Below are 12,088 nucleotides of genomic sequence, written 5' to 3' on the forward strand. Positions count from 1 at the left end.
ATTATCTAAAACGTGCCCCTCCCTGCCTCACCTTTGAGTCAAATCAAATCGCCGATGTGATTGTGTTCTTTTAAATCCAAAAATAAAGGGGGAGGGGGTGAACAAAAGGGCCGCAATTGAATAAAGTCCTACTTTTTCAAGGACAAAAGCAAAATTTAATCATCCAAAGAATTTACAGGTGTCCAATGGTCTAAATGTTGAAAAGGTAAGTTTTAATTTATTTTAGTTGTATGTTGTGTATCAATGTTTTCACACATTCATTAGTGGTCAAAGTCGGAAAGGGGATGGGAATCTTCACCATCAAAGCGATACGATACACATCTCGATACACTGCCAACGATTCGATGCATTCACGATTCATGGAATTGCCAATGATAAGATGCAATACGGTGCGATACAGTACAATTTAATTTTAAAACAATGCGATCCAGTGCGATTGTTCATTGGATTTTCGCGAGGGTTGTTTCCTCCAAAATATGCCTGTAATAAGTAAACTCCGCAAAGTAGAGTTTGACATTTTATTAATTCTTTTTTTGGGGTGGGGGGGATGTACGCCTCTGTTATGCCATTTCACTGTACAGTATTCTTGGTTCGTCACTTCATTGTCAAATAAATAAATAAATAAATAAATAAATAAATAAAAGTTGTTGATTAACCTGCAGATTTAAAATTGTAGATTACATTATTCATTTTTTTGCATGTTGTACAGTTTCAAAAGGAGAAACTAAACACGAAATGGATATGATACAGGTGCATGAAGATTCAGAGGAAAGTAAGGCAATCACATTGTTATTGTCTGTTGAAGGGCTGTTGAAGGTCAAAGCATGGCTGAGCAACAGATCTCCCCCCTACCCTCCATCTCCCCCCTCCCCGCTTTCAGACTAATGTCATTCAGGCTCGTGCTCCTGTTGATGGACTATAGCCATTCTCTCCTCACTATATCGTCAGCCTGTGAGCAAGAACCAATTGAATCAATTCACTCTTCCCAGCCTTTTATCTGAAGCACGTATGCAGGCACTGATAAAAAAATAAAAAAAACAAAAAAATTGAATTGTCTGCGTTCTATCAGTCAAATAAAATTACTTATTTTAAAATCTCTGTGAGAAAAATAAGAGTTTAACGATGTGTCAGGGATATCATTTAATGTATTCAGCTTTAATAGTACGCCCGAGACCAATTAGATGGTCACTGTCACAGCACATCATTCACTTAGGGTTCAAGAACATCCTACATTCTACCCTCACAAGACATGAATGGACTGCGTAAAATCATGATTGTGATTTTCATTCATCAGAAGCAATCATTTTTGCGCTTAAACAAAAGTGTTGTTACCGTTCTTCAACATGTAGACTAAAATGTACAAGACCATATCACAAAAGATATTTAAAAAAAAAATTCTGGAAGGTGTCCCTCAACAGTTAAAGGTCATCCATCAATCTGAAGCAGCATGTGTGTAGAAGAATCTGACATACGTACAGCAGCCACTGACAACCAAAGATCCATCATGATTAAATGATTGCTGAATTTCTGGCAATATAAAATTGTCATTGAATCAATTGACCACAAGATCTTAGAAGGACAGGAATTGACCAAACTCATTTTTGCATCTTAGCTGCTGAGTTGCAAAAACCCTTAAAAATACAATAAGAAAAATATTAAATAACAAAACTGATGATCTCAATATGGCCTTTAATGTCAAGTCACTCAGGATCCTCGTTAAGTGATCATATTGCGTTACAATGAGAGATTTCCCTCAAGCGATGGACACATTTATCCACTCACACAGCCAACGTAAATGGTACTTTTTGAGCACTCCTCCTTTTATGTACACTCCAAATTTACACATCATTTTGCCATCATGCAAATTCAATGAAATACCAAAAGGGCTAACTAACTGAACCGGAGCTTTTCGGATATACGTGTTATTTCTTCCTTCTTCTTTATTTTTACTACAACTGATACATCTTTATTTTTGAATTGGACCCAAAAGAGCAAAAGTTCAAAAACAAAAGGTGCAAGAAGATCCAATGGATAAGCAGCACCTTTTTTCTTTCTTTTGCTCAGCAGTATCTCTTCTAAAGTTAACTGCTCTATAACAGAGACGCGCCTCGCTGCATCAGATGGAAAACGACCCCGTTTGATCACTTATCGGCCTTTGGGTTAATAAAAAAAAAAAAAAAAAGGACAAAATGCCAAATACTGGCAAAATTAAGTGCACAATAATAATAATATAGTGCTTTTCTAATGGTAATACAATTATTTTCTTTTCAGTATTGAGTTGTGTTTTGTATTTCAATATGATCCAAGTGGACATGTGCTGTAAAGGAGAGCCACTCCCTAAGTGGATGCTAATGATTCAAAAGCAGACAAGTAGCATTTTCTTAAGACGTGATTGTTTCATTTTCCTTCCTCTGTCACTCAATTCACTTAAATTAATGGTTATACATGTCATAGATGCACGTTAAATGAGAGGGCTGCTAGTGGGTGAGTTTGAAAGCAAAAGAAGAACAAAAACCTAATTAATTGGCTCTGCTTAGCGTTCTGATGGGGTGGGGGAGGTGGTAACAAACAACGTGCTTAAATGGGAGCAGCATTGTGAGTAGATGAACAAGATTCTAAGAAGGAGCCATGACATGAAAATGGGGTCAGTCGGGTCAGAACGTCTTCCAGGGAGATGCTCATGCTGTGTTCAGGTTGAACTCTGTGGGCCAGCAGGAGCATTCAACCAGTGCCTGGCTGATCTATAAAATGGATGATAAAATGAAAACCTTTGAAAGATAATAGACTTCCATTATATGGTGGACGGATCAATGGTAGGTTGGTCAGAGCAGAGCAGAAAGGAGATATCCACTATGGAAGGGTCACTTGCTTATTATCTTCAACTGCGTAGGGGCAAGCAGTCTGACGGCTTCGATTGCTATCTTTTGCACACAGTCAACATGAATGCAAAATGTAAGAAAAGGGGTTCTCTGCCCCCTTATGAAAGTGTTATTTTTTTTTCACACTGAGCGAGGGAAGGAGGGATGTTCTCTAGGACTGATCAGTGGTCTCGTCGAATTTCTCGAGGCTCTAAAGAGGGGCAGAAGGGAAGATCTGGTTTTTAAAAAAATGCTGGTCAAGAGTCTCAGAAACAAAACACAACAAGGCATTCATTGAAGGCAGACACTTCCACAATGCTGGAGTTTATTTCACCAAGAACTTTGTTCTAGTGTTATGGAAATGTACATTTAAAATACTGAATTGAAGCTTTACTGTGGTGAGGGCCTTTTTCTTTCCTGTTTAGAAACACTTAAACTAAGCAGGATTTCTGTGCCTGCGTTGAAGGTCACTACAATTGTATTTGTCAAAGTGTACAAAAATCTGTTTGTCTGTGTTGTTCACACTGCTCATTCTCAACAAAAAACTACTCGTTCAACAAAATGTTCCCTTGTTTGAGACGCTGATTTCCTCTTGAATGGATTCCAATCTGTATTACAAAGATAAAGCCTACTGAATGGAGAAACACAAGAGGCAACTATGTAATCTCAAGAGGTGCGAAAGTATATGTGACATAGAAAGTGGTCTGGGGGTGAACGGGCGCCACCAAAAATGTCACAAGCAGCAAGAGGGGAAGTGTTCCCATGGCTACTGGCTGCTTTCTGTTATTTTCTCCCACCCGCACAGTAAGAATGGTTTGAAGAGGAGTTCTGGCTGGGTCTGGTATGGATGCTGGAACAGTAAGACCTGGTCCAGATGGTCTTTTCTCTAGTTTTGTGGTGAGCCCCAGGACCCATGAGTAGATAAAGAGGCCCTGCAATTCTTCATTATGGACAGAATGCAGAACATAAACACAAAGTAGAACAAACGAGAAAAGTGAGCTTAGTAGTTGTCATTTATGATCAATTCAAAGTAAATGGATCTGAATGTAAGGAGCATTTACAGTCATGACTAGTAATTGTCTACTTTTTCTCAAACAAAGTTTTACGCATGGGACATGAGGCTTTTGGAAGAAATGTTCCTTTGTTCAACTTTTCCACATCAACACACGTCCTGGAGCTTTTCCCAGCCCATGTTAAGCCTGAAAAGCTCCATGTGATACAATGAAATTCATCATCATAGCCTGCCTCTGACCAATTGGGCGTAAATGCTGCCTGCCAGCTGCTCCTCTCTTCAGACACCTCTCCATGTCAATGTAGCCTCTGAGCACCGCAGGTCTCTTGCGGCCCAACCTTCGCCCCGCGGCTTCGCACTCATCTCCACTGACAGCTTGTTCCCACACTTCACTCGGTGGTCGTGTAGTAACAAGTTTCACGCATAGAATCACCCCAGTCACCAAGGCACCTTTCTCTTCTGTCATGACCTTTACCTTTTGATCAGAAAGATTTCATTGTTTATTTGTGGTCCTACTCGCTCCTACTAGTTAATTCACGCAAGAACACATTCACATTCATTCCTCTTGCAGTGCTTCACACAGCATCATTTTTGATGAAATTACACAATAAGGATTTTACTCTCCCACTACCACACGGTCCATACCAGAGCAGGATTTGCCAGTCGCTATTATTTGATGAAAGACGGGACTCCTTACTGTCCCTTAACGGTGGCATTTTGTCCCTAAAATTTGAGACAGGGCAAGTGCATTCTTCATCGACTCACATAAGTATGACCGGATTTTTAATTCTTGAATATTTGTTTGTTGCTGACAATCTGTCTGTTTCACACTTCAGCCCATTTTACATTAATGCAATGAATATGGAGGGAAATGTGACAATTTTCTTCATCATTTACAGTATGCACACCTAAATGTTCTACTTTTAAATTTCCGGTTTGGGGTTAGTCTGGAGCCCTGCTGGATATTCAATTTCATGTTTACTTTGAGATTAAATTAATTGAACAAAAATGAGTTTCATATAAGATCAAGTTGTGTTTGATTCTATGTATGAGGGTACTCTAATGGTATGACAAAAGCTTTGGTGTACACAAACCAAAAAGCATAGGAATCGCTGGCGTACGACATCGTCATCACTTCTCATTTACCGTATTGGCCCGGATATAAGACGGTGTTTTTTTGCATTAAAATAAGACTGGAAAAGTGGGGGTCGTCTTATATTCGGGGTCTAGACGTTATACCCATTCACAATGCTAGATGGCCCTGGATAGTATCTTTAAAGCGAATGCTGAACTTAATTCCCCAGGCCTAAGCGAACCCCTGTCACGAAGAAGAAAAATAAAAATAGCGGGAGCAGTTTGCATTATTTTATTGCAATGGTTTTCCTTATTCAAATTTGTTTCAAGACTACAGTTACATTTAGACTTCACTTTGATGCTATTTTGTTGTTTTATCACAGTAGATTGGTTTATTTACATTTCAAAAACCAGAAGCCATTCATTTACAAATGTGATTGCACTTTAGTTTACATAATTAAATGTTCAGATATTAAGATGTGATAGACAGTTTTTGCATGATTTGAATGAGGCAAAATAACATGTTTTTTCTCTCAAATATTTCTGTACTGTAATTATTTTCTGTATAAAAATTAAATTTGGTGTTCAAAAAGTCTTTTTTCAAACTTGAGTCTTGAAAAAGAGAGGGTTGTCTTATAATCAGAGTCGTATTATATTATTATATATTATTATATATTATTATTATATATGATATATTTAGTACGGTACTAAAGACAATAGCGAAAGCAGCATCACTAACAATAAGCACTATATGTATGCCAAGGTGAGTGCAGTGACTCAAGAAGAAAAGTCACAAATTCACATCCAGGCAGTAATTTACTTCAAATCGTCCAAGTACAAAGAAAAGCTCTGGTCATATTTACAGTATACTATGCGAATGTGCAAGTATTACTGATTGAGCCCCCAAAAACTGTCATACTGTTGATTAATGCTGAAAATCCTTGTGACTGTTTATAAAGTTCTTCCTACCCATGGTCATAACTGTCTCTTTGCTGGATTCTGGTCACTTGAATCCACTGTAGCCATCATACATATAATCACTGATCCCCCCAAAAAAACTTGTTGGGTCTCCTCGAGAGCATTCTTGTAATGGCACTCAGCCATATTAAAAGTAAAATGGAGACTAAAGACTGCTGATTACGCCAACTTGATGACTTTGAAAGTTGAGCAGCTTGACTTTGGCCTTTAGATGCCATGTAGTTCTAAATGATGAGATAATGTACTTGTCATAAAAAGGACATAGACACTCTGATGGATTTTTTAATTATCATTTGAACATGTGTTCTAAAAATGCTTAAAGTACCACCACAGCTAATTTCCTCAAAGTAAGCACATCTGCCATGAACTGTAATTAGTATAATTAGGATATTGAAGGAGAAATTGAGTGACCCGCCTGGACCATGTGACATTCCCAGGAACGACTTGCAACAGTGACCACTTGTAATTACATCCATTATCTAAATGTGGGTGGCAAGGTCATAAATGGAAAAACATGCAGACGTGCATTTACACTCACAAAAACAAGGGAGTCCATTTCTTACTGCAGATAGAAATTGGTTTTGGAAACTGACACAACAAACATTGTTCAGTATATCAAAAACAAAGAAATGTTTTGTGAGAGAAAAAAATCACTCAGAGGTTATGACAGATTTGCCCTTTTCCTTTACATTCAGCCATGTTGACCTTTAAAGACCATCACAGTTTAATGACAATCAGGTCACTTAACAGAAGAGCACAATTTCAATGTAACCTTTTACCAAAGCTCTTTTTTTGAACTGATGAATCTCAAATGAAGACATTATCTCATCCTCATACAATTTACATTTCTATGCCAATGCTCAGACTGCCACATAGACACACTGACTGGCAAGTTATGTGACATGATCCCTTTATGATGATGATGATGATAATTATTATTATTACTATTATTACTATTTTTACTATTATTACTATTATTATTATTATTAGTAGTAGTAGTAGTAATAGTAGTAGTAGTAGTGGAAGTAGTAGTAATATTAGGAGGTTAGGGTCAACAGTTTACGCTCTACAGATGGTGTACAAAAGGTTAGTTGGCCCTAACTTTTTTTCCTATAAGGGTTTTTCTCTTATAACTGCAACCTCATCATATAGGATTAGTTTGTGTTTGGCTATCTCTGCATTACTTTGTATTTGGTCATTGTTATTATCAGGTCACCACTAGAGGACAGCGCTGCTCTTTCATCATGACCGTGACCTTGAATTTCAGTTGGCAACTTTATAAAACCAAGCAACTGTCAGTTGAGTGGCAGGTTAAACAAGTTAAACATGGAGTGAATAAGTTACACTCAACAGATGTGAGTGATTGTGGCTTGAGGGCTTTCCTGTTGATTTGTATTGGCTGCAAGGGGAATAATGTTAGTGTTTGGAGAAAAAAATATACATATATATGGTGTAACATTATAAACTGGCAAAGTGGACCAGGCAGAAAGTAAAGTTGAGCAGTTCCTGCAGGTTTTGAATATGAATCCTGAAAATGTTTTGACTGCGCTGAAAGCAGGTGAGATTTTTGTAGACAGGCACGAACACTGAAGAAAAATCCTTTGGTGACATTGGATTTACTTAATTCAGACATTTACATTGATTGTACATGGTTAAAGTGTTAAAGTAATGCTTATCGTTTGAATATTTTGTGGGAAAAATAGAGAATTGTTTCAATTGGCTACATTTTAATCATATGCAACCGAAAATCAAGGACAGTATTTTCAGGAATATAAGTAGCATTTTTTTTCAGAGTTTGGCCAGGGGTGCGACCTATACTCAGGAGTGACTTATGTGTGAAATTATTAACACATTATTACGTATATGATTTCACATGTTATTTTCACACTAAACCGCAAGAGGACACTCTAGGCCTGTGTTGATAATTGTGTTGCTGAGTCTGACGTAAGCGATGTACAAGAGGAAGCGGCGCATCTTCTACGCATCTTAGAGGAGTTGTTTAAAAGTGACACAGAGGATGAAGATTTATTGGATTTATTGATTTGGAGTGACACGGATGGTTTGGTAAACATGTTTGCATGTTATTCAGGCTATAGTTATCAGAATAACTCTTAATATGCTGTTAACATACCAGGCAGGTTCTCAGTTTGTTGTTTATGTGGTATGTAACGTTAGCATATCGTACAATTATTCATCCTGTTGTTGCCTCTATTTTTATTTTAAATTACCTTTCAAGGTGACATGTCTGTTCTTGGTGTTGGATTTCATCAAATAAATTCCCCCCAAAAATGTGACTTATACTCCAGTGCAACTTATATATGTCCTTTCCTTCTTTATTATGCATTTTATGGCTGGTGCGACTTGTACTCCGGAGCCACTTATAGTCCGGAAAATACGGTACTTATTTTGTCAGTGTTTGATTATCTGCTGTCAAGATCAAAATTCTTTAGTTCAATATTGTCTGTTACAGACCAATTTAGCACTGTGTATTGATAGAATATTTATTGTTTGGAGTGCTTAGTTTTGACGAAAGGCTATCTTTCAAACATTTGTCATTCACTTTATTTTTTTAATTTGGTGGGGGACAGACACAAAAATGTCACTGGTGAAATGGCTCACAAATGTGTACTCCACAACTTAACATCTCTGTATTGTGAAACATGCTGGGTCTTTCTTTTGTTAACAGTGTAAAAAAAAAAAAGATTGAGCAAATGAATACACTACTAGAAAAAAGAAAATGTTCTGGCGTATGACTTCTCTGTCGTGGCAAGCAGTAATTTAAGTGAACAAGGGAATTCGAGGAACTCCCAGATAATGAAGTCATATTTTCAGAGAAAACATGCTACTTGATGTGCTTGTGCAATGCCTTTCTCAAGGTTACCATTTGGCCCACCATTGAGCTTTTCAATTCTATTTTTTTGGCCTGTGGTTAACAGTAATGCCATCCAACTGATGAAGAGAACCAAATAAGAGAAACTAATTTGATCCTTTAAAAAGATTGCTTTCATCTTTTAGCAATTGGAGCACTCCTTAAATATCTCATCATGTCATCAATGACAAGCTACAACATTTTGACCGATGATATCCAATACATCATCAAATATTCTTCCTTCAAAAATATCAGCGTTATTTAATTGACATTCATTTAGAATTCATTGCTATTACTGAGGATATACAACAAAATGTTCTGGATGGGACACTTTCTAACTTTCTTTCTTATACATTAACAATAGTTCTCACTTTTTGCACGTTTTCATGCTCAAGAAGACAATTGAGAAACTAGAAAAGTAAATTAGATCTTCAGAAACTGATTTCTTGTTAAAGTTCAACACTTGTTTAGTTAAACAATAGTAGTTTATCAAATACTGTACAACAATTGCCCTGATATACTTTTGCTGCTTTGCATTAAATACATTTTTGTGATGCTATGATTTTGCTTGTTGTCCCACATTGTGTTTGACTCCCCAGAAAAGGAAGGCTTTATGTTTATTTGCAATCTGAAATTTGTCCCGTGACTTCAATCCAAATCTTGTGTGATCTGTCGGCTATTTGAAGGCGAACGAACTTTACGTTTTGTCTTGTGGGTGTCATCAGCCACAACCACATTTTGTATCTGTAATCCAACAATGCTGTACTTTTCCAAAATGTTTGTTGACACACCCACGGTGGTTGCCCAATACTTGATTGCTGTAATGTTCTCAGATGATTTGAGCACTCGACTAACATCTGTGAGAAAACATCTGGTTTTACAAACTGCTGCAGTTTTACAGCTCATAACGTGATGTTTATTCATTGCATTCAGTTTTGTGGTCATTTTAATTAAACGTCTCCTTGCTAACCCTGCTATGCCTAATAAGCACGACGTCAATTTTATAATTCATTAATTTTACATTATTCCTCAACAATGAAACAGTTAATGTGAACAATTGCATTTTTTTAAGTTCAATAATATAGCACAAATTGTAATCCACCAATTCAAATTGTCCCTTGGTGTGATTGTGACTGGTTTGTTTGTCTTTGTGTGCCCTACGATTGGCTGGCAACGGTTCAGGTAGTGGCCTGCCTAATGCCCGAAGCAAGCCTCGTGTGGAAAAGCGGTTCAGAAGATGGATGGATAGTTCAAATGCTATAGTAAGGTCAAAAACACAAAACATGGAGGTCTTACCATTTCCAAGTGGTTGAGTCAAATTTTTTTCACAACTACATTGATCATAATGACCTGTGAATTCGGTGATTTTCTTCTGAGAGTATTCAGTGATATGTTTCTGGCCAGGAATTAGAAAATGATGGGCTCTACCCCTAAGGGGCTTGATATGTATAAACAAGTAAATATGCAATACAATACAAAACATACATAAAATAGATTACACAAATTCATGATAAAATCAGAAGGCTTATATTTGAAATATTTAATATACATCTTGTACAGGCGGCAGTGGCGCACTAGTTAGCACGTCCGCACTGGTTAACATGTCCACCTCACAGTTCAAAGGGTGTGGGTTTAATTCCACCTCCGGCCCTCCCTGTGTGGAGTTTGCATGTTCTCCCCGTGCCTGCGTGGTCTTTCTCCGGGCAGTCCAGTTTCCTCCCACATCCCAAAAACATGCATGGTAGGCTGATTGAGCACTCCAGATTTTCCGGAAGTGTGTTGATCATCTCTATGCCCTGCGATTGGCTGGAAACCAGTTCAGGGTGTCCCTCACTTACTGCACGATGACTGCTGGGATAGGATCCAGCCCGCCCGCGAACCCCGTGGGGACAAGCAGTACAGAAGATGGATGGATGGATGGATGGATGGATGGATGGATGGATGGATATTTTGTATATATTTATTTTCACATGATTTTGTGATAAAATAGCAGCTTTCAGCAGGTGTTGCAATTCCACACTTCATCTATTCCATATTGTCCAATTAATACTTCTCTAATGGTGTCAGTCAAAAGTGAGATTTGAAGGCAAAATATCGGACTTTTGTAGTTAATTGCAGAGAAGAGTGTGAATGATTTCTTTTATCTAAGTGTATAAACATCAGAGAGACAAGACTTCCAGGCAACATTCGTGGCTACGCCCACGTTTTTCAAAGTGCAGCCAGATTGACAACAATTTTCTTTCATTTTCACAAGGGGGAGATTTGGCTATCTTCCTTTCCTGGATCTCAAAAGAGCTTCCTGTCATTGAGTGACTCAACTGAATGGGGGGAAAGATTCCACTGGGTGGGGAATATATCTTTCTCACAGTAAAACTGCACTACAATATGGCCAAACTCAAATCACCTGAGGCTAATGAAAACTTTTGAAATCCCTCCTACTGACCAAAGTTTGAGAAAAAAATATTTGATTCACAAGAACATTAAAAGCTTGAATTTATTTTTCACATCCAAAAATTCATGTCGCGTCTACTAACAGGAACACTGGAACTGACTCAAGAGCTCTAAAAACAGAAGAGTTGATTGGCCTATTTTACAAACGTTAAGCAAAACACTGTACTATGAACATCGTTTGGGGGCTTGGGTATGCACAATGATCTCGACCTGACAATTTGTTGTGACAAACTCCACCACAATGAACCACAGGAGAATAAAAGTAGGCAATTTTTATTGCTGTTTTTGGATTATTTTCTATTTTGGCCTATTGTTTTTTTTTCTTCAAATCTTGTAATTGAAACATTATGCATTACAAAACAATAGATTGCTCCAATTTATGTACAAAATAGGTCTTGGTCGTAGGATCGCAACTATGTTGAAAACCAATAACCTTTCTTTTATTCTACTGAGCGGACAATGATTGTAATCATTTAAAATGTTTTGTGTTAAAGTGGGAATACTGTCTGACACAAGGTGCAAAGAATTAGAGGAAATCATACTTTTACAGCATGTTTTTTTGTGATTTCCTTCATCATGAGATGCTCTTTTGCACGTTCAGAGTGCTCCAATTCTCTGTTCAAAGAAAAAATTGGCGACCTCTTGGAGAATGTATCATCCATCTTCCAGGTCAGGCCCACATGTTTCTAATCTAGTACTTAATAGCGCATGTCTTCATGCTTTTACAGAGGTGAGGGAGCCAGCGAACTAACACGAAGGACACGCTCTAACCTCTGCATACCCTCTATAACGTGGCAGCTGAGAAATACAGAGTTACTGGTCATCTTATAGAATGTACATTTGCAC

The sequence above is a fragment of the Syngnathus leptorhynchus genome, chromosome 3, assembly GCF_054491065.1.
Source record: "Syngnathus leptorhynchus isolate UIUO chromosome 3, UIUO_Slep, whole genome shotgun sequence".
Taxonomy (NCBI): domain Eukaryota; kingdom Metazoa; phylum Chordata; class Actinopteri; order Syngnathiformes; family Syngnathidae; genus Syngnathus; species Syngnathus leptorhynchus.